Below are 19779 nucleotides of genomic sequence, written 5' to 3'. Positions count from 1 at the left end.
ATTCATTAACCATTTCCACCTCCCCCATACCCTCACTACCTTTCCCAGCCTCTGATAATCATCCTTCCACTTTCTATGTCCATGAGTTCAATTGTTTTGATTTTTAGCTCCTACATGTAAGTGAGAACATGAAGTGTTTGCCTTTCTGTGCCTGACTTATTTCACTTAACATAAATATGATCCAGCAATCCCACTGCTGGGTGTATATATATACTCAAAAGAAAGGAAATCAGTATCGGTATATCAAAGAGATAACTGCACTCTTAGGTTTGTTGTAGAACTGTTTACAATAGTCAAGATTTGGAAGCAACCTATGTGTCCATCAACAAATGACTGGATAACGAAAATGTGTTACATATACACAATGGAGTATATTCAGCCATAAAAAAGAATGAGATCCAGTCATATGAAACAACATGGATGGAACCAGAGATCACATATTCTTTTTATACTATGCAATAAATAAATTTTTAAGTGATGTGGAATTTTTTATGTATAGTTTTTTGTTGTTTTTGTTTTTGTTTTTGTTTTGAGATGGAGTCTCACTCTGTCACCCAGGCTGGAGTGCAGTGGCACAATCTCGGCTCACTGCAAACTGCGCCTCCCGGGTTCACACCATTCTCCTGCCTCAGCCTCCTGAGTAGCTGGGACTACAGGCGCCCGCCACCACGCCCAGCTAATTTTTGTGTTTTTTTTGTATTTTTTAATAGTGACGGGGTTTCACCGTGTTAGCCAGGATGGTCTCAATCTCCTGACCTTGTGATCCGCCCTCCTCGGCCTCCCAAAGTGCTGGGGTTACAGGCGTAAGCCACCGTGCCCAGACTATGTATAGTTTTGTATCTGCCTTCTCATTAAAACATCATAAAGAAATATTATGCACATATTACAGAAGAAAATGGAGGCTGCTCAGAGATCAGAATATATTTCCCAAGATTACAGATAATCAGAGAGTAACAGAGCTAAGACCAGAAGACTAACGTTCTCTCTACAAATAATTAGAACTAATGTATATGTAACATTTACTATATGCCAGGCACACTTCTAAGATTTTTATTGGTGTTAACTCCATAAACCATTACATTATCTCCATAAGATAAAGCCACTATTATTATTTTTCCCTTTATGCATGAGAAAACCGAGGCACAATGAGGTTAATTAATTCATCAGATGTCACTGAGCTAATAAGTGACTAATTTTGCATTGTTAACTTCTAAGCATGGTATTCTGCTTTCCAAAATACATATGCTGCCTCAGGTGTAGAGATAAAAACATTTTAAAATGACAGCCATTGAAACTATAAATGGTAGTAAAATCAAAAATTATAATGTTATATTAATTAATAAAATTGGTTAATATGTTTTTCTTACTGCCGTCAACTCTCTTAAGATGATACTACTATTCTCCATCACCTGATATTCTGGCCAAGAACAATTAACACACAATGATCCTTCTTTCAAGTATATTACCATATGGGGTAATTGAACATTTAGTCCTAGTTAATAAAGACATAATTGCTACTTTGCTCTCTGGAAACTAGGAGTATAATTGTTCACAATAGTCACTTACGATCCTTTGTATTTCTGAGGTATCAGTTGTATCATCTTCTCTTTCATTTTCAGTTTCATTTATTCGAGGCTTCTCTCTTCTTTCTTGGTTAGTCTAGCTAAAGGTTTGATAATTTTGTTAATTTTAAAAGAAACCAACTCAGTTTTGTTGATTTTTAAATTGCTTTTGAAGATGCCAGTAAAGGACTTTTCCTGCATGTTTGTTTGTTGCATTTGAATTACACAATATACAGAGTAAAGTATACAACAAATAAAGCCCCCAGCATTAAACAAACAAACAAAACACAATACCAGCATCACACATTTCCTCTAAATTCACATTACAAAAGCAAATTACATAGATAATGAAGTAGGGAATAAGCCATGGTGTATTTTCTTCTTCCTTAAAGAAAGTCACAACAGTTATTAATATTCATTCTCTTGTGAAGTTCATTGTTCTTATTTCCATTTTCAAAGGGGAAGTTCTGTTCAGGAGGACACCCAAAATTATACTATTATGTGGCAGCATCAGCAGCACCCTCAGAACTTGGAGAAAAAAACAAGTAACTTGTTCTTTGTATAAAGTTGTTGCTCCATTACCAGGCCTCCTGCACGTGCCTCATCCAGTGAGGTTCTGAGGTCAATAGTATCACAGGTCAGCAGGGCCCGGGCACTTCTAAGTAGGAAGGCATGACAGTATGAGAGAAGTTTCAGATGAACTAGAAGTTGCCCAGAAGAAACTAAAGCTCAGTTATGATAGCTTCATCTTGCTCAATTGTTATCTTTCAGTGTTGCTTCAACTCTTAAACTCCAAAAAGCTAAGGAGTAGAAAAATGACTCGCATCTCTAGGATTTGAGATTCCAATATTTCATTCACTCGGCAGATGGATAATGCAGCTGCTAGGTGTGAGGCTTTTCGCCTTCCCTGTCGTTGAGAGTTGGCCCGATGGCTTTAGTAAGAATAAGCTGGGAGCTGTAGCATAAACATTTGCTTAACCTTATTTAACATTTTCCTTTTTTAAACTGTAGATTCAGGTCCAACTACGCAATTGCACAATTCTATGTATGTTTTTTTATTCTGCAGTTCAAATCCTTCATCTGGGGTGGTATAGGTATGAAATAGAAATTTAAAAAAGCAAATTATTCTATTTTCATTAGAAATTTAATTTTAGTCCTGTTTCTATCACGGAACTATTTTCACAAACCCTAAAACTATTTTACAAAAAGCTATTTCTAGTCTTTCATTTTACCAGTTGGTAGAACTTCTACAAAATTTTAACCAGTTTTTATCATAAAGCTATGACTAATTATTTGAGAGTACTACTTTTAGTTAAACTTCATATAAAAGGACAAGAAGAGGAAAAGTATAAGAAAACAGACCCCCTTTCTGCTTAAATTCACAAATGGCAGTTTCACAGTGGGCTGGAACAGAGAAAGAGCAGGGCTCTTCAGAAACTCCAGAGTTTTTTTTTAAGATGAGCTCTCCTTGTTTCTCCCAAGCTGGTCTCAAAGTCCTGGGCTCAAGCGACCCTCCTGCTACAGCATCGCAAGTAGATGGGATTACAGAGCATGTGCCACTGTGCCCCACTCAGATCTTTTGATTAAGCTATCAGTAAAGGCTGAGAACATTCAGACTTATAAATTCCTTGAATGAGACCCCTCATTATCTGTGGTTTTCTCATTTCAAAGCAGCATGATGTTATCTCTGAAGTTGTTCCTGAAGATAAAGAGGTGGCAGACGGCCAGGGCTAGAATATGATTTGCAAAAGGCTAAATGAATGTGTGTAACCTGTAAAGCAGCAGCTGTCTACCTCTGGTGGGCATCAGAAATACCTGCACACCTTTCTAAACATACACGGGCTTGGACCTCACTCCCTACCTCCAAAGGTGGAGCTCTAGGCAGATAAGTCTTGCCAAAGTTTATTTGGCCATTCTGATGTGTGAAACAGAAAACTAACTATTGGTGCAATGTTTCTGCCAGGCAAATTCACAATCATTGTTTTGCATAACTGGAGACGATTTATCAATGGTGCACTTTACAAGATCACCACTGTAACAGTTCCTTTGTCTACCCTGGCTCCTGATTATCCAGCAACAGGCATCCATACAATGTCAATTCCCTTCATAATCAAAGTTAGAATTTTAAATGAACTTTTGCTTTTCACACTCTGCTTCTTTTATGTGGCAGAGGTGAATGTACTTTTTTACTTATTTGTGGCTAGTTTCACTGAAAATTCTTCTGGTTTTAGTGTGCTGCTAATCTCTTGGTTTAAAGATAAAGAGATTTGTACATTCTAAAAAAACCAAAACATATGGAAAACATTCATCTTAGCAACTTCTAATAAAAATAAATCCTGATTTTAACTTACCACTGATTTTTACTAAACTTTTAAGCTTTACTTTATGCAACAGGATCACAATTTCTTTCCCCCGTTACTAACACCCAGATTGTTTCAAATCCCCAAAAGGGAAGTCCAAAACATCATGCTGTAGAATTCCTATGCCTTAGCTTCTGCAGTGTTTCTCTGCAAAGGGGCAGGATGATCCCAACATTCCTGTTTTCACTCTCGGAGCTGTACAAATTCTGCTTTTCAAGGTATTATTGGACAAGATCTGGTGCCAACTAGCAAATGCTCTGATCCCTTCTGAGGACTCTCCAGATTTCTGTGAATGAGATCTCATTAGTCATCCATTCATTCACCATGTGAATGTTGCTCTGATGTTTCAACAACACATCAGATTCATAGATGAATTTCTGAGCATCATTTCCAATTTAATCTGAATTTTCCATGATAATATATATCAAGTAATACATATGAGCTCATAATCTGCCACGATTTGGATGATATCTTCACTCTTCCACAAACTGAGAACACCAAAGACTCCAGTAAATCTACCCCCACACAGCAGATGGACCTTTGGCGCACCTTTCATTTTTGGCTCTAGGGGATTCCTTTTGATCAGAATCTTGTCTTTGTTCAGTCCACTTCCTCTTTCATCCAGGCCTTCCTAATGTAGGTGAGTTCTGCTGGTGATCACAGTTACTGGCCTTCAGTTTCTCTTGATGGTGCCTTAGCACCTTAACAGTCTCTATCCACTCCTTCTGAAGACTTTCCCATGTATCAACTTCTACCCATTTGGAATTTTGGGTGGCAAGTTCTGCCGTGATGACCTGGTAATGGGCAGGAATGAGTCCTTTCTTCTTGTATGCATCGCCAACAGGAGAGATTATGCCTTTGACAACTCTATATCTTCCTGTTCCATTCATGTAATCCTTGGCCAGCTCAAACAACCTGAGGTGCTTGTTGTTGATAGAATTAAAGGAACCACAAGCAAAGAGAGCCACTTCTGTCTTCTCTGAATTTTCCATGGCAAGAACTTAAAGTTGTCACTCTAAATGGAATACTGTGACACCTCCCTTGCTGTTTTTACAAAGAAAATTCTTTGACTCTGAAGTGACTTGCAAGGGAGGCTATTGGAACCATTTCAACTAGCGTGGCAACAGTCTTCTCTAAGGTGGGCTAGGAAAATGGTTTTATATCCAAATTATAATTAACACCCTCACTGCCACCAGCCCGGGTGTTTCTGGAGACTAAATTGTTTTTCTAATCTCTATTTCATTTATTTCTGCTCTAATTTTTACTTCCTTCTTCTTGTCAATTTTAGATTCATATTTTCTCTATTTTTCTAGTTTCTTGAGGTATAAAGTAAGGTTGCTCCTTTCTTTCTTTCTTTCTACCTTTCTTTTTCATGATGTAGGCATTTATCACTGTAAATTTCCCCCATAGGGAATGAAGCTTTTTGCTGCACTCCATAAGTTTTGATGTGTTGTGAGTCCATTTTCATTGTCTTTTGATTTCTTCTCTGACCAGAAAAAGTAATTTGGTTATTGAGGAGTATGTTTAATTTCCACATATGTTTTAATTTTCCAAAGTTCCTCCTGTTATTGATTTTTAGTTTCATAACATTGTGGTTGGAAAAGATACTTGATATGATTTCAATCTTCCTAAATTTGTTAAGACTTGTTTTGTGGCCTAACATATTATCTATCCTGGAGAATGTTCCATGTAAGCTTGAGAAGAATGTTTACTCTGCTGCTATTGGATGTAATGTTTTGTATTTATCAGTTAGGACATTTGATCTATTGTGGTATTCAAGTCTGCTGTTTCCTTGCTGATTTTCTGAGTGAATAACTTATCCATTGTTGACAGCGGGGTACTGAAGTCTTCTACTATTGTATTGCTATCTACTTCTCCATTAAGTTCTGTTAATATTTGATTTATGTATGTAGGTGCTCTGAAGTTGGATGCTTATATATTTACAATAGTTATATGCTCTTGATTAATTGACCTCTTTTTATAGTGACTTTCTTCATCTGTTTTGACTGAAAGTCTATTTTGTCTACTGTTAAGTACAGCCACTTCTGCTCTCTTTTGGTTGTCATTTGCATGGAATATCTTATGCCATCCCCTCACTTTCAGGCTATGTTTTTCCTTGAGGCTAAAGTGAGTCTCTTGCAGGAATTATATTTTGTAAATTGCTATTTAATCCATTCAGCCACCCTAGGTCTTTTGATTGGAGAATTTAATTTACTTACATAAATAATTGAGTGTTTATGTTGGCACCACATATAATAAAAGTAGAATCATACAGAGATGATTACCATGACCCCTGTCAAAGAATAACATGCAATTATGTGAAGTAGTCCATATTTTTAAAGTGTAGAGTTTTTATTAGTTTTCTCTTTGAGTGTTTGCTAGTTGTTTGTTTATATAATCAGTGCTAGGTTTTCTTCACTTTAATATAATGAGTTATAGGATATTATCTGCAAGCCTCATGATAACCTCAAATCAAAAAAAAAAAAAAAAAACACACAGAATATAAAAGGCAAGAAATTAAAACAAACCTACTGAGAAAATCATCTTCACTAAAGTGAAGACAGGAAGAAAAGAACAAAGGAAGAAAAGGCCATGAAACAGTAAAAAAAAAAAAAAAAAAAAAAAAATGGCAGGGGTCCTTAATTATCAATAATAACATTGAATATAAATGGAATAAACTCTCCAATTAAAAGGCATAGAGTGGCTAAATGGATTTAAAGAATAATAATCTGTGGCCTACAAGAAACACTCCCTACCTATAAAGACATACATAGACTGAAAATAAAGAGTTGGAAAAAAATATTCCATGCAAATAGAAATCAAGAAAGAGCAGGGGTAGCTATACTTAGACAAAATACATGTGAAAACAAAAAACTATTAAAAAAAAAAGAAAGTCATTATATAATAACAAAGGGGTCAACTTAGCCACAGGATATAAGAATTATAAAAATATATGCACTCAACACGGGAGCATCCAGATATATAAAGCAAATATTATTAGAGCTAAAGAGAGGTATACCCCAATGCAATAATAGCTGGAGACTTCAACATTCCACTTTGAGCATTGAACAGATAATCTAGCCAGAAAATCAGCGAAGAAACATCAGACTTAATCTGCACTATAAACCAAATGGACCTGTGATGGTTAATACTGAATGTCAACTTGATTGGATTGAAAGATACAGAGTATTAATTCTGGGCCTGTCTGTGTGGGTGTTGCCGAAAGAGATTAACCTTTGAGTCAGTGAGCTGAGGAAGGCAGACCTGCCTTAATCTGGTGGGCATCATCTAATCAGCTTCCACTGAATATAAAGCAGGCAGAAAAACGTGAAAAGATAAAACTGGCCTAGCCTGTCAGCCTACATCTTTCTCCCATGCTGGATGCTTCCTGCCCTTGAATATCGGACTCCAAGTTCTTCAGTTTTGGGACTTGGACTGGCCCTCCTTGCTCCTCAAGCTTGCAGACAACCTATTGTGGGACCTTGTGATCGTGTAAGTTAATATTTAATAGGCTGGGCGCAGTGGCTCACGCCTATAATCCCAGCACTTTGGGAGGCCGAGGCAGGCAGATTACTTGAGGTCGGGAGCTCAAGAGCAGCCTGGCCAACGTGGTGAAACCCTGTCTCTACTAAAAATACAAAAATTAGCTGGGTGTGGTGGTGCATGCCTGTAATCTCGGCTACTCGAGAGGCTGAGGCAGGAGAATGGCTTGAACTTGGAAGGTAGTGGTTGCAGTGAGCCAAGATTGTGCCACTGCACTGCAGCCTGGGCAATAGAGCAAGACTCAAAAAAAAAAAAAACACTTAATAAACTCATATATACTCATATATATATCCTATTAGTTCTGTTTCTCTAGAGAACCCTTACTAATACGGGATATAATAGATATTTATAGATCATTTCATCCAATACTTGCAGAATACACATTCTTCTCAGCAGGTAGATCACTCTAAAGGAAAGACCGTACGTTAAGCCACAAAATGGGTCTTTAAAAATTAAAAAAACTTGAAATAATGTCAAGTATCTTCCCTGACTACAATGGAATAAAACAAGAGGAATTTTGGAAACTCTACAAATACACGGAAATTAAACAATATGCTCCTGAATGACCAGTGGGTCGATGAAGAAATTAAGAAGAAAATTTAAAAATTTCTTGAAACAAATGAAAATGGAACTACAACATATGAAAACCTATGGAATACAGTGAAAGCAATACTAAGAGGTCAATGCATAGCCATAAGCACCTACATCCAAAAATTAGAAAACTTCCAGCCGATAACTTAGTAATGCATGTAAAAGAACTAGAAAAGCCCCTTTCTCACACCATATACAAAAACCATCTTAACATGGATTAAAGACTTAAATGGGCCAGCTGTGGTGGCTCTTGCCTGTAATCCCAACACTTTGGGAGGTTGAGGCAGATGGATAACTTGAGGCCAGGAGTTCAAGACAAGCCTGACCAACATGGCAAAACCCTGTCTCTACTAAAAATACAAAGATTAGCTGGGTGTGGTGGTGCATGCCTGTAGTCCCAGTGACTCAGGAGGCTGAGGCAGAAGAATCACTTGAACCCAGGAGGTGGAGGTTGCAGTGAGCCAAGATCGCTCCACTGCACTCCAGCCTGGGCAACAGAGCAAGACTCCTTCTAAATAAATAAATAAATAAATAAATAAATAAATAAATAAATAAATGCTGGTGGTACTTTTCTCAGTACCACTCTCTTAATTTTTTTTTTTTTTTTTTGAGACAGAGTCTCGCTGTTCCTCAGGCTGGAGTGCAGTGGCATGATCTCGGCTGACTGTCATCTCCGCTTCCCGGGTTCAAGCAATTCTTGTGCCTCAGCCTCCTGAGTAGCTGGGATTACAGGTGTGCACAACCATGCCTGGCTAATTTTTATTTTTAGTAGTGGCAGGGTTTCACCGTGCTGGCCAGGCTGATCACGAACTCCTGACCTCAAGTGATCCTCCCGCCTCGGCTTCCCAAAGTGCTGAGATTACAGAAGTGAGTCACCATGCCCAGCCCCAACTCTCTTAAAGTTTGTTTATTTCCCCGAAAACAGATTGGATATCACTGCTTACTCAGAAAAAAAGCCAAGTCTATCGGGGAATCTGCCCCGATATTCACATAAGTTCTTTTCTATTTTTCCTAAGTGTCGGCCGGCTTGAGAAATAAAGGGACAGAGTACAAAAGAGAGAAATTTTAAAGCTGGGCTTCCAAGGGAGACACCACATGTCGGTACGTTCCGTGATGCCCCACAAGCCACAAAAACCAGCAAGTTTTTATTAGGGATTTTCAAAAGGGGAGGGAGTGTGCGAATAGGTGTGGGTGACAGACATCAAGTACTTAACAGGGTAATAGAATATCACAAGGCAAGTGGAGGCAGGGCGAGATCACAGGACCACAGGACTGAGGCAAAATTAAAATTGCTAATGAAGTTTCAGGCACCATTGTCATTGATAACATCTTATCAGGAAACAGGGTTCTGAGATCAACCGGTCTGACTAAATTTATTAGGCGGGAATTTCCTCTTCCTAATAAGCCTGGGAGCGCTATGGGAGACTGGAGTCTATTTCATCTCTGCAGTTTCGACCATAAGAGACAGGCGCACCTGGGGGGGCTGTTTATAAGCCTATACCTCCAGGCGCATATTCTCTTTCTCAGGGATGTTCCATGCTGAGAAAAAGAATTCAGCAATATTTCTCCCATTTGCTTTTGAAAGAAGAGAAAATATGGCTCTGTTCCACCTGGCTCACCGGCGGTCAGAGTTTAAGGTTATCTCTCTTATTCCCTGAACAATTGCTGTTATCCTGTTCTTTTGTCAAGGTGCCCACATTTCATATTGTTCGAACACACATGCTGTACAATTTGTGCAGTTAATGCAATTATTACAGGGTCCTGAGGCGACATACATCCTCCTCAGCTGACAGGATTAAGAGATTAAAGTAAAGACAGGCATAGGAAATCGCAAGGGTATTGATTGGGGAAGTGATAAGTGTCCATGAAATCCTTACAATTTATGTTTAGAGACTGCAGTAAAGACAGGCATAAGAAATTATAAAAGTATTAATTTGGGGAACTAATAAATGTCCATAAAATCTTCACAATCCACGTTCTTCTGCCATGGCTTCAGCCGGTCCCTCCGTTTGGGGTCCCTGACTTCCCACAACACACGTTAATAATTTTTTTGAGAAAGATCTTTCCCTATGGAAATTTACATGTAAAGCGACTATGAAATGATGTCCCTATGAACTTAGAATCTTTTGCCTAACTGACAAGGCATTGAAAAATGAAAAAAAAAAAAAAAAGGAAGCATATCAAAGCAGGAATAATGCACTCTGGTAATGCTGCTTCTAAGTTAAATAACATAAAGACTGGGAACTGATGACTGGATTTGGTTCATGAGGCTTGTTGGTAACTTTGGTAAGTGGATTCAGTGTAGAGTGGAAGGGATTCCTGATTAGAGTGTGTTTGGAGTTAACAGGAGGAAAAAGGTAAAGGTAGAATGTATGGACTACTTTCTGAAGAGCAGAAAACATAAAATCCATTAGGATTTTTTAAAGGTAAAATATATTACAGCACGTTTATGTTGATAGAAATTATTTTAGAGGAAGTATAACATTTATGATGTAAGAATAAAGCCCTTGAGAAGATAATAACAAGTAGATTTCTTTCTTTCTTTTTTTCTTTCTTTCTTTTTTTTTTTGAGACAGAGTCTCACTCTGTTGCCCAGGCTGGAGTGCAGTAGTGCGATCTCAGGTCACTGCAGCCTTGCCTCTGGAGTTCAAGCAATTCTCCTGCCTCAGCCTCCTGAGTGGCTGGGACTACTGGCACATACCACCATGCCTGGTTAATTTTTGTATTTTTAGTAGAGATGAGGTTTCACTATGTTGGCCAGGCTGGTCTCGAACTCCTGACCTCAAGTGATCCAGCCACCTCAGCCTCCCAAAGTTATAGGAATACAGGCGTGAGCCACTGCACCCGGCCAAGAAGTAGATTTCAGAACACAAGTGAAAATTCTGATCTTAATTCGGAAAAGGGATATAGCTCATCATTTTAACAGAAAGTACAGCACAGAATATGAATTCAGATGTAGCTCAGCTACAGTTTGCTGGAGGGAAGATGAGGAAACTCTCTTCTAATCACTTCTATTTTTTTCAGGTGAATCTGTAAAACAAAGTCCTGTGCTATTGGTGGGAAGGTAAGCAAGGTTTTCAGATATGGGAAAAATATTAAATAGATGTCTAAAGAGAGGAGAATATATTAAATCATGAGACCTCAGTGAATTGCTTAGTAGCCCTCAGGTTACATCTGAGGTTTGTGTTATATATCTAACGTGAGTTGTAAATATAAAGTGAGCCCATGTTTTTCTTCAGCCATGTTTGTCTACTCAGGTGTGAACACAGCATAATAACAAAGTTATCTTTTTGTAAACGAGATGAATGGAAAGAGAAAGGTACAAAGCATAAGTGTGTGATGCATGACAGCAGTCACGGTGTAGTCAGATGAGGAGACCAGTAAATAAGAAAGTAGGCTCCCCATCCCACCTCCCACTTCTACCCCGTTCTCACCTACTATAACCTATTCACAACAATGTTATTCCTTGTCTTCAAAAGAAAACTGAAAGAAGAATGACTTGCAAAAATTCAGTTTTCAAGTTTGAAGTTGCTATTAATACTAAAACGCAATAGCACTTTTTTCTTGGTTGATTACCCTGAGTAGCATAGTAACATGAACTACTGTGTACTGAACATCTCTTTTACTTCAAGAGCTCTTACACAAACTTTATCCTTCAAGTGACGATGGTAACAATTTTGTAAGTGAGCACTTGGTCTCTGATTTTAGTTACAAATAAATTGAAGATCCTGTAAAGTAAATAATTCACCCCCGGTTTCACAGTTAATAAAAGACCTTTATCAAAATTTTCCACATTGCTTTCCATCTCCCAAGCATAGAGATGAAAGCCCTTGGCAAGAGTGAGAATGTGGATCTTGAAAAGACCTTTACATTATGCGTTCCAAATTATTTCTTTAAAGAGAAGCACAGACCTTACCTTGAATTCACTCACAAACCTCTGAGATGTAAGATGGGTAAGGCCTCCAACATCATCAAATTAGAGAAGATTATCTGATTGGACCAGATGTTAGAAACAGAACAAGAAACATAAAAATAGTACAAGGTAGTAGCCAAGCACCTAATTTGTCCCTGAAGGAATTCTACAGGAAGCCTCTGCCTTGAGCAGTGTAGAAAAAGCCAGGAAGAGTCACTGAGACTCAAGATCTCAGACCTTTAGGGTCAGCTGAGCTGCACTCGTCTTCATCTAATTGGGCCTTGAACTATTGCTCTTTCCCTGGTACTCTGAAGATCAGTGGCCATGTTTTAGATCATTATTCCCCTGAAAGGCTAGAAGGTAAATAGGCATGTTTTTCAGGGACATATTTTTCAGAATGGTGCTTCCTTTGCCCGAATTAGTGGAAAGGATTTGAAAGACCACTGAATAAGCAGGATGAATAAAACTACTGAGTAATGTAGTTATCATATTCTCTGCTCCAAGGTCAAGATGCAGTCAGTTGAGAGAAATTAAAAAAAAAAAATTTACTCTCAGATGAGGGCCCTGGATTCCTGAGAGGAGAAGCAAGTTTCTAAAACTCTAACGGGATGAAAAGGTATAAGTAAGACTAACTTAAAGGCCTCTGATATTGAGACCAATGTTGGAAACCAAAGGTAGGGAGAGTGGGGTGAGAACGAGAGCAAAGAAAAAACTCTGTCTCCATCCAGAATGTCACTCCAGCAAATATGTAGGTCACTCACACAAATGCTTTCAGGGTCTTTGGTGGTTTTTTGCAAATCCCTAATTTTCCTGTGGAGGAGCCAGTCTGCATTATTACTCCAGCCAAGGTGACCCGCCCTTTGGCAGGTTCAACAGACTCTTAAGCGTGTAGTTAAAAGGGGCTCTTGTTTACAGTACAACCATCCAAGAAAGCTGGTTTTGCTTCACAAACAAATGAACCTTCTTTGCCTGGGGAGTGTTGATTATGTATTTATTCTTTATATGAGTAATTAGATGGTCAATAGAAAGCTTTCTCTACTGGGTAAAGAGCAGTTTTGTACCCAATTTTTCTGATTGTTTTGAGGCTAATATTAGCTTCTCTCCGAGGTTGCCACCAGCCACCATCAGGGTAATAATTCTAGTTCTGACCTTCATTTCTGAAATGTTGAGGCTATATTTGTAGTATGTGATGTAGAAGTGACTCACTGGATATTGACCATCATCTAGTAATGAATGATGGGTCTCTCTTACCTAGATTCTTGTATTCCTTTCTCCAGATTCACATCAATTCAATCATCCTCCGTATCAGCAACAGCATTATTTTACTGAGATGTACATCTGTACCCCAAACCCCTTAATATGATGTTCTGGGCTTTTTATTAACTATCCCCAATTTCCAGGTCTATTTTCTGTCATTTACCTTTATAATCCATACCCAATTTATAATGCATACCCAATTTATAATCCAATTGATAATCCAATCACACAATACATTGTGCTGTTATTTAAAATGTCTACTTGTTTTATATCTCTATGCCTTTATTCATGCTGTCCCCCATTCCAAATGTTTTTCTTCTTTGCAGTTTTTCTTGACTTCCCTTTTCTAACAAAAAGAAATATCTTCTTTATACATGTTTTCATAAAAGTTTATACTTACTCTTGTAATTGCTTGTGTGTGTGTGTGTGTCTTTAGATATCAGTTGCTCCTTGGAAGCTTGGACTAAATGTTATCCTTGACATCGTTAATACCCTACACAGGGTTAGATACATTGAATTAGTACCATTTATTAAATATTATAAAGAGCACCATGTGATTTTTTTTCTGTTCTGTTTGTATATTTACTTTTGGTTGGTTTAAGACCAGCAAAAATATAAACACCTACAAGCCCACCATACTGAAATTATAAATGATAATATTATAAGAAATGTACTTCATGTTTTAAAAAATAAAATATTATACATACTGTTGTGTGATATCATCCCAAACCCCAATTCCCTCTTCTGAGGAAATTGTTCTTATTGATTTGGTGCATATGCAATCTATATTTGTATTCCTTTTCTAACTACGTATGTACCTATAAATGAATTCTATTATTATCATTATTTTTTAGAGTAAAGGTCATGCTATGTTGCCCCAGCTGGAGTGCGGTGGCTATTCGCTGGCATGATCATAACACACCACAGCATTGAACTCCTGGTCTCAAGTAGTTCTCCCAAATAGCTGGAAATACAGATCTGACATGCAGCCATGACACCCAGCTACTAATCTATATATTTGTGTATGTGTATATATAAATTTTGCCATATTGAATGTATCCTTTTTCTACTTGCTTTTTCACTTATTATCTATACATGTCAATTCTTATAGTTATTTATTTAACGGACATATGTATTCTCTTATTTAAATAAAACTCAGTAAATTTAGTTATTCTGTAACTAATATAACTATTTCTATTTTTTTGGTTTCCAATCAACATTTCAATGAGCATACTTGTAAATGCCTTCTTATGTACACATGTAAACATTTATCTAGAAGTTATACCTAGAAGTGAAATTGTTGGGTCATTTTCTGATTTAGTAAATGAGGCCATAATCCTCTTCAAGGGGATTTTATAAATTGGCAGTATATGAGATAGTTGTGTCTCCACGATCTTGACACAGTAGTATTTGCATAATGTTTTTGGAAGGGTCGATCTATGGCTGCTCATCTTTGGTTCTAATTTTCCTCCTAGCCCATAAGTACTAAATCCATGGATTTGGTCCCATTAGATTCCTCCTTGAGAACAATGTTTCTCTAGGTATGTCTTTTTCATTTGACTTAACTTTTTTTTTTTTTTTTTTTTTTTTGAGATGGAGTCTTGCTCTGTCGCCCAGGCTGGAGCGTAGTGGCGCCATCTCTGCTTACGGCAACCTCTGCCTCCCGGGTTCAAGCGATTCGCCTATCTCAGCCTCCCAAGCAGTTGGGATTACAGGCACCTGCACCACACCTGGCTATTTTTGTATTTTTTTAGTAGAGATGGGGTTTCACCATGTTGCCCAGGCTGGTCTCACACTCCTGACCTCAGGTGATCTGCCCACCTCAGCCCTCCGAAGTGCTAGGATTACAGGTGTGAGCAACAGCATCCTTCCTGACTTAATTTTTATTTTCCTTTTTTGCCTCATTGTCATTGGGGAAAACACTGGGAGGTTGTCTGCAGGCCCTTTATGCTACTAATCCTGAATTCTCTGCTTGTTGTGGTTGGTCATTGCATATAATACTTACAGTTCTGCTTTTTTCAAGTAGCCTGAGACCAAAGCACGACCAACAGCTGTACCTGGACTGGATCCTTTTCTTCTCTGATAATATGTGACTAGATTATTCCTTGTGTTCTCCCTAGGACCTCATTTTCAGTTCCTACCAGGCTTTCCCTCCCCAACCAAGAACACTGTAGTATACTAGTTAAAATTCTTGCCAGTCCCTTTTCTGCACTAACAGGCCTCCAGCCTTCTCCCACTTCTGCATTTCCCTGATATTTCCAACAGCCTTTTCCTGACCATAATTTGACACTGCCACACCAATTAGCTGATTCATAATCTTTTCACTGTCTGTTCTTTGGAGACTCTGGACCATGGCCCAGGAACAACAAGATCCCCTTTGCTGCCTCCACCCACTTCTAGTCATCAACAGCAGCCATGGCACCTGGTGTATTCAGCCTACACAAGCTCTAGACAGAGTACTCACGTACTGGCAATTTTAAGCCCTGTGATTTCCAAGGGTGTTGGCCTTTTAACACCTGTATTAAAAATGTGGGTGGAGAGCACATACTGTGATTCATCTCAGACCAGGCACTCCCTAGAGACAATGAATACCTGTGACAGACACGTTTTCAGTTTCCTGCTACTCCCACAGTCCCTAGAAGGAGTCATCTTATATATAACATGCCTTATCTGACCCTTGCCACCACCATTACAGATGGATAACTGATCAAACACACACAAAACACCATTGGGTTATGTGGCCTGGCTTTAAACGTTGATCTAGGCCATTGGGTTGCTGCCTTTTCTGAGCTGGGCATGGTGGCTCACGCCTGTAATCCCAGCACTTTGGGAGGCTGAGGCAGGCAGATCATGAGGTCAGGAGTTTGAGATCAGCCTGGCCAACATGGTGAAACCCCGTCTCTACTAAAAATACAAAAATTAGCTGGGCATAGTGGTGCCTGTAATCCCAGCTACTGGGGAGGCTAAGGCAGAAGAATCGCTTGAACCTAGGAGGTGGAGGTTGCAGTGAGCCGAAATTGGGCAACTGCACTCCAGCCTGGCGACAGAGGAAGACTCCATCTCAAAAAAAAAAAAAAAAAAAAAAAAAAAAATTACCAATGGCCAAGCACCTCCCCTAAAGATAAAAAATTCATGTCCTGAAATGGGGTAAATCACAAAATGTGCCCTCCCTCTGCCACACAATTTTAATAAGAGATGGCATTGCGAATTGAGAAAAGAAACAATCTGAAACATATAGCTCACTCAGTAAATTAACAGAACTTTAGAAAACTCTAGGGCAGGAAGAAGAAGTTCAAACTGACTTTATTGTCTGTTTTAAGAACTTCCTCCAGAAACCATTTATCTGAACAATAGACTACTCCTCTAGCTCTCCTTACCTGTTCATAGGACAATAGGTCACTTTAGTGTCACTTTAGTGACACTTTAGGCTCATCAAAAGACTGTTTACTCTTTAAGACTCTGAGAAACCCTCACTTTCTTGTGTTGACCAGCCATAAACTTTTCTTTCACTAACTTGTCCAATCCAGAGTTGATTCCAGCAGAAAGACTCACCTTAAAGTAGACCTCCAAATCCTCAAATTCATGCCTGAAATCCATCACATCCTTGTAAGATGCTACTGAGATGGTCAAGACATTGTACTCCCGTATTACAGCAAGCAATAAACTCTGATTTGCTTTATCAAGAGATTGTTTTGGTGACCAACAAGTTATCTTAATGGAATTTTCAGGGAGTGGGAAATAGATAGAACCACTAATCTTGGCCAAGCTGATTGTCTTTCTGATCTAAGAGACCCAGAGACTGTCACCAGTAGGTGCTGGACCTAAGAAATCATGATGTATAGCAAGGGATCACAGTCATACTGGATTAAGTGCAAGATGAACATGCAGAGGAAGCTGGAGAGCAAAGAGAGGGGAATGGACAAACTTATGCAAAGCGAAGAAGCAATGGAAAAAATGGTGTGGCCTCTGAGAGTTAGACTCTTCCATACTGGCATTCCAGCTCTGTTCTCTGTGAGGCCTGAGTATGGTACCTTATTTCCCAACTCAGAAATCCAGGCAAGTGCTGGTGGTGTCATAAGGCAGAGAAACTCTGTTGTGTTTGGGGAATTTATATACTTATTTATTTAAGCTGCTTTACCAAGAAGCCTAGTTGCCAACTGATCATGTATCAAGAAGGAAATAAATCACTGTCCCTTTTCTCCAGCTAGAAAAGTGCAGCAGTAGTGTTTCTATGAATTTGACCTCCATCCGTTGGATGAGGGCGTAAAGTGTATTTTATGTTGCTAAGTCATGGAGTTCCATGTGATTGGGCCATTAAATTCTTTATGATTAGTCATTAAGCCCATGAAGGACAAGAAACTGAACAAGAGTTTTGAAGAAGAAAGCCTAAGGAAGATGCATCAGGAAAGCAGAAAGGGAGTGAGGATACCTTATGGACACCATTCTTTAAAGGGGACCATTGATGATCTGCGTCATATAAACCAGCAGTGTCTGAGGACCTTGACAAGGGCCATTCAAGGGCCCAGAGCTGTGTTCAATAGAACTGACTTAGTACCTTGGCCAGCTGCTAATTCCTTAGGAAAAGCTGCTTTTGTATAAAGAGGAACATTGTTCTGCATATACTTCAGAATTAAATATCTAGCCAAACTGTGAATGAATTAAATACATTCTCTATGCTTCAAGTTTTCATAGACCAAAATAAGTATGGCTTTACCTGGTGAATTAAGAGCTAATTCCCTCTAAGCTGGACTAGACAATATTAATATGTCCCAAGTTGAGAACAGAAGACAGTAGGCCCACCCCCATCCAACCATGAAGACTATTATCCTTTATTTAAAATAGTTTCTGTTCTTTGCAAGAAAAAAATAGGGCAGGTAGAAACTTCTAAGGCATTTAATAAAAGTTGACTTTGTTGAGCTTCAAAATAACCCTGGAAAGTAAAAGTACTCATCTCCAATTTACCAATAGCTAAACAGAGGTACCATTTTATAACTAAAGCCGAGGTTGAATAACTCGCCCAAAGTTCAATAGCACATTGAAAGAAGAATGAGTCAGATCCAGGTCTTCATTCCCCATAGTGCCATCTAAACTTTTCCAGGACAGCTTATCTTATAGAACCGAAGTAGGCAGGAAAATGATGACATATCCAAAGGTCCAGCATAATTTCCACATCTGTTGCTAAAACTATGCTATGCAGAGGAATCCAAGGAGAATTATGACAGCTAAGTTAATTTTATTTTTCATGGCTCAAAAAAAAAAAAAAATTCCCGGCCGAGCACAGTGGCTCATGCCTGTAATCCCGGTACTTTGGGAGGCCAAGGCAGGCAGATCAACTGAGGTTGGGAGTTCGTGACCAGCCTGACCAACATGGACAAACCCCGTCTCTACTAAAAATACAAAATTAGCCAGGTGTGGTGGTGCATGCCTGTAATTCCAGCTACTTGGGAGGCTGAGGCAGGAAAATTGTTTGAACCCAGGAGGTGGAGGTTGTGATGAGCCAGGATCGCGCCATTGCACTCCAACCTGGGCAACAAGAGTGAAACTCTGTCTCAAAAAAAAAAAAAAAGAAAAAAAAATTCCCAATGCTTCAGATTTTATGTAACTAAACAAATGGAATATTTTGACTTAAAAGGAGAAAACAAAGAAGGAAAAAACTTCACTATTATTTTCTCTTGATGATTACTAATGACTTTCATCTGCTACCTTCTGTAACTATTGAAAGTTTCCATTTGAAAAATAACTTAATAGTTTTTAAATGCCAAAGAAATCAATTTTCTTTCTGTATGGGTGCCTTTTAGTCCCAATCAATACCATATTATTTTTAAAGAATGTATTTACTACTAAAACATATAAATAAAAAGAAAAAATAATGTAATATTATATTTAACTTTACATAAATAAGAATTATTTCTAATTTTATTATGTTTTTCAGTATTAATACTCAACAGTTTCATCATCTAGCTAATTTAATCAGTTATAAATATCTATTTTTTCTCTTTGAGGCCTAAAGAATGATGAACAGCTAGAATCATCTACAAGCAATAGGAAGCCATTGGCCATCATTTTTTAGAACAACATTCCTTCAGTAAATTACTCAAATGGAATAATTATAAAGATATTTGCTTTTTTTTCTTAACACAGCCCAGTACCACTAAACATCTAGCAGGATCCAATGCTTTCTTAGTTTGTTTTTGTTACAAATACTTATGGCTTTAATAGGAAAATATTGGCACAGCTATGTGTAAACTGTGCATATTTCTGTGCTTTTTGAAAGCTTTCAGAGATTTGTTTGCTTTGCAAGCTTTACTCATTCATTCATCTACCTCAGCAAAGTTGACCATCTATGGACACTCTTTTTTTTTTTTTTTTTGGAGACAGAGTCTTGCTCTGTCACCCAGGCTGGAGTGCAGTGGCGTGATCTCAGCTCACTGCAACCTCCGCCTCCCGGGTTTAAGTGATTCTTCTGGCTCATCCTTATGGACACTCTTAAGCAAATTGATTTATCTGTTCTCGAGTGTCTAGCCATCTAATCAGACCTGTCCATTTGCTCACT

At 38.4% G+C, this 19779-nt stretch overlaps 1 non-coding gene and 1 pseudogene across 1 annotated transcript; one reads left to right on the top strand and one right to left on the bottom strand.

Moving 5' to 3' along the window:
- Positions 1-4042: 4042 nt before the first annotated feature.
- Positions 4043-19779, bottom strand: part of LOC100975825 (nicotinamide/nicotinic acid mononucleotide adenylyltransferase 1-like) — a 38656-nt pseudogene continuing 22919 nt past the window's right edge.
- On the top strand, positions 6154-6260 carry LOC112439389 (U6 spliceosomal RNA). Its single transcript, XR_003027685.1, has one exon. It is a non-coding gene; the product is annotated as a U6 spliceosomal RNA (small nuclear RNA).

This window comes from Pan paniscus, chromosome 2, assembly GCF_029289425.2.
Source record: "Pan paniscus chromosome 2, NHGRI_mPanPan1-v2.0_pri, whole genome shotgun sequence".
Taxonomy (NCBI): Eukaryota; Metazoa; Chordata; class Mammalia; order Primates; family Hominidae; genus Pan; species Pan paniscus.
The sequence above is the reverse complement of the archived record's forward strand: the minus strand, read 5'-3'. Positions and strand labels throughout refer to the sequence as shown.